This window comes from Lepisma saccharinum, chromosome 2, assembly GCF_977018435.1.
Source record: "Lepisma saccharinum chromosome 2, izLepSacc3.1, whole genome shotgun sequence".
NCBI lineage: Eukaryota > Metazoa > Arthropoda > Insecta > Zygentoma > Lepismatidae > Lepisma > Lepisma saccharinum.
In genome coordinates this window covers 91,848,160-91,852,695 of record NC_139230.1, presented here as the reverse complement: position 1 = coordinate 91,852,695, position 4,536 = coordinate 91,848,160, and the positions used below count along the sequence as shown (strand labels likewise).

The following is a 4,536-nucleotide window of genomic DNA, read 5'->3' as shown; positions in this document are numbered from 1 at the left end:
TTCTCTCTATACTTGGAGTAGATTTTTAGTAATCCACAGCAAAAATTACATGGATTTTATCTCAAGTGCAAATTCACTTACTAAAGTAAAATTGTCCAGCCACAAGAAGTTATTGATTAACGTGCGTGTGACATGTATTTATTTTTCTGTTTTATCGGTAATTTACAAGGTGTTAGTATGGAGTACACTTATTATACTCAGGGCCTTCACGATGGCGTAGTGGTAATGCTGTCGCCTTGTAATCAAGGGACCCCATGTTTCATTTACGGGAAGTCCAGTCCCGATTAACCTATCTGTACATAAAATGGGCTTAAACAAACTTTATAATTTCCTTAGTACAGCCACGGACACTTGTGTATTGTAACGATCTCATTGAGAGCGAATGCAACTTCTGCAACCCGGAAGTGTCCGTGGTTAGGTATGTCTGCTCTGAACCGGGATGGAGGCAACTTGCTTCCCTACTCATAATCGAGGGGACTATGGTTCTTTGCTCTATCCCGCCCCAAGTCGCGTCCTAAAAATATACTATATTCTTTCCAACTTAATTTTAATTTTGAAGATAATTTGAGAATACATTTTTGCACTCGTTAAATTGACGTTGGCTCAAGTTTCTGCTATGCATTATCTCCATTTCTCTTTAATTTTGCCTTAGAATACGCTGTTAGGAAGGTAAAAGAAACTAACGACGGACTAAAATTAAACGGTGTGACTCAGTTGTTAGCATATGCAGATGATGTAGACTGATTAGGGGATGATATAAATACAATTAAGAATAATGCTAAAATATTTTTCAAAACAGCTAAAGAGATAGGTTTGGAAGTTAGCAAAGAAAAAACTAAATATATGCTTACAGGCCGAAACCAAGTGTTATTTAATAATCAAAAACTAATTATTGATAACAACTCGTTTGAACCAGTTTCCAAATTCAAATACTTAGGAGTAATACTAACAAATGAAAATGATATTAAAGAGGAAATGAAAGCAGGCTTAATTCAGGAAATGCATGTTGCTTTTCTATTCATAAACTTTTGTCATCTCGTTTAATATCTAAGAAACTAAAAGTTAAACTATACAAAACAGTAATTTTGCCTGTAGTATTATATGGGTGTGAAACTTGGTCCCTTACATTGAAAGGGGAACACAATTTGAGAGTATTTGAAAATAAGATCCTTAGGAAAATATTTGGACCTAAAAGGGATGAGGAGACAGGTGAGTGGAGAAGATTACATAATTTAGAACTACATAATTTGTATTCATGTCCAGATATTATTAGAATAATTAAATCAAGAAGACTTAGGTGGGCAGACCATGTGGCACGAATGGGAGAGGAAAGAGGAGTTCACAGGATTCTTGTTGGGAAACCTGATGGTAAGAGACCTGTAGGAAGACCAAGACGAAGATGGAGGGACTACGTTCAGTTGGACCTAAAGGAAATCGGTAGGGATGGAAAAGAGTATATAGATCTTGCTCAGGATAGGGACAGATGGAAGGCCTGTGTTGCTGCAGCCATAAACCTTCGGGTTTAAGAAGGCTAGAGAGTTAGTTAGTTAGTTTGTTTCAAGTTTCTGCTAACATAAAGAACAAGAAGTACGTAAAAAAGATACTGAAGCAGATTAGAAATTGTCAAGTCATTGCAAATCAAGTGCAACGTATATTATTTCCCTAGGAAAATCCATTCTTCTGTTTCCAGTTCTACCAGGATTTGTACAGATGCGCTATGCGCTAGTATATAAAAGTACTTCTGGGGAGGGGGAGGGGTGTCCAACTGCATTGCATGGATGCAAGGGCTCAGAAATGGGTGTTTGCATTGAAACGAGATCCAGTACGAAACAGGCTGCTTTAGAGGAGACGGAGAACGAGGTAAACCTACAAGATGAGATGATTGATTAATTGATTTGGTTCATTTTACTTCTCTTTCTGCTACTTTTGGCTAATCACGAAGATGAGATTGAGTGATGATATGATTAAATTGATGAAGGGACACTCACAAAGAACACCCATGTTCAGGTCGGGATTCGAATCCGGGACTTCTGTAGTACTAGTGCGATGTGCTAACCACTCCGCCACGGAGACTGGCAAGACGAGACGAGACAAGAAACTGTCAAGCAGCGTCTCGATATCATCTGTGCTCCTCCCTCTGCCTTTAGTGCTGAAAACTTGGACTGTATATCTTATTCTGTCAATTTTCCAACATGTAGAAATGAAAAATTGAAGATGCGATTTTTTTTTTAAATATTGATCGGTTTTTTTACAGCAGTCAACATTGAAAGTTCAGACCAGAGACAACATGGGGCAGGAAGGTGCATTGAATTTGGGTAACAATGCAACGCCATCGGCGTTTGTATTATATTCTGCCTTGTGGGTGCACTCAGGGACGTAGCTAGGCTGATCAGTTTAGGGGGCCCGAAACGAAATATTATTTTCTATCAAACCATTAAAAACTAACAAACTATTAATATGCCATATAGGCCTACACACACACACACACACACACACATATATATACAGGGTAGGATTCAAAAGTAATGAGCCTTCGTTCAAAAAGACATATTTATTGAGCTTCGGTACAACTGACTAATAGTCTTCAAAATAGGCACCACCTGCATCAATGCACTTCTGTAGGTGGCTTTTCCATGACTCAAAGGCGTCCCCGAAGTCCTGTTCTGGGATGGCTGCAAGGGCTGCCTTGACATTTGCTTTGATGTCCTCGATGGAGTCGAAACGTTTTCCTTTCAGCACTGATTTTAAGAGTGGAAACAAGAAGAAGTCAGGAGGCGACAAGTCCGGACTGTAGGGTGGCTGGGGTACCACAGGAACGTTGACTCGGACCAGGTAGTCATTGACGATGAAGGCAGTGTGGCTGGGGGCGTTATTGTGGTGAAGCTTCCAGTTGTCCTTGATGTCCCTTCGCTTGCGCGCGACGTTTCTTTTCAGCCTTTTCAGGACTTCCTGGTAGTAAGCAGCGTTCACGGTCTGTCCGGGCGGGACAAACTCGTAGTGGACGATCCCCGTCACTCCGAAAAAGGCGATGAGCTTGGTCTTCGTTTTCGATTTGCTCATCCGCGCTTTCTTGGGACGTGGTGAGTTTGAGGTGCGCCACTCAGCGCTTTGTCGTTTTGTTTCTGGATCGTACTGAAAAGTCCACGTTTCGTCACCGCTTATCACTGTTTCGAGAATGGCAGGATCGCCTTCGCACAATTGCAGCAGTTCTTCGCATCGGAGCACTCGGTTCTGTTTCTGTTCTGCAGTCAAAACTCACGGCACAAGTTTCGGGCAGACTTTCCGCATGTGCAAGTCCTTGGTAACAATGCGTTGCACCGTTGTCTCCGATAAGTTCAGGGCTTCTGCTACTTGGTAGAGACTCAAACGCCGGTCCGTGTTCAAAAAATCACGCACTCGCTGCACATTCACGTCAGTTCGGGCCGACGACGGGCATCCAGACCGGGGTTCGTCAGTCACCTCTTCCCGGCCCTCACGAAAAGCCTTGTGCCACTTTTTGACTTGAGAAGAGGACAGACACTCAGTCCCAAACGCCTGTTGAAGCATTGTGACCGTTTCGGAAGGAGACTTGCCCAACCGGACGCAAAATTTGATCGCGTAGCGTTGCTCCAATGAACTTTCCATATCGCCGTGTCACGCACCACCGTATAGGGGCTACTGTTAAGGCCGATGCTACCGCTCCGAAAGCTGGGAGCCAACTGACACGCATTGCGCTGCGAAGCCAACACCCACCGCCACCGTTCATGTCAAGCAGAGTGCGCTGCAGGGTGCGCACGCGTCAGTATAAAGTGAGGCTCATTACTTATGAATCCTACCCTGTATATATATATATATATATATATATATATATATATATATATATATATATATACAAGGTGGTGCAAAATTCCGTTTACAACTTGGAGGAGGAGAATCGCCAAGTAATAACAAGGAAAAAATGCCACGTGAAGAAATGTCGAAATCGGCACCGTTTGCGAGTGACAGGCGTGCGAAAATCGCCTCACACCATGTGTAAAGCACAATAACTCAAGAAGGAAGAAAGATATCAATGTCGGATTAAGAGAATACAAAGAAAGTCGTGCCTGATGAATACAATGGTGCAGCAATTGAGGCCCAGTGTAAATTGCGCAAGGAGACTCTCAAAGAGAGTGGGGAATCCCTTGATGGACAATACAGGAAATTTACTACTATTTTCTACATAATGTTGAGATCGGAATGTAGGCAGTAAAAATGACGACGTATGTCCACATGTCCTACTACTGCTGGGACACCGTCCCACAATCGGGAAATAGGGAATTCACCCGAAAATGACGCTATGCCGTCAGATTACGCTGAGATTGATTTCAGCTAATTGATACAGAAAGCCCCACTAGAGGCGCTGTGGGAGTGTAGGTCACCTGTTACGTATTAGTGTTGGTGGATACTACGTAGAGAGTGTAGTCGACCGTTGTTCTTCCTGTCTGTTCTGCGTGTCGCAGCGTAGGGTTTAGTCTGGCGTGTGTGTGTGGTTGAATTGCTCCAAGGAATATGAAGCAT

The 4,536-nt window shown here is 42.7% G+C and overlaps 1 pseudogene; it reads right to left on the bottom strand.

The window, feature by feature from the left end:
* Nucleotides 1–3,255: 3,255 nt before the first annotated feature.
* Nucleotides 3,256–3,624, bottom strand: LOC145983065 (protein GVQW3 pseudogene; annotated as a pseudogene).
* Between the last annotated feature and the right edge of the window lie 912 nt (nt 3,625–4,536).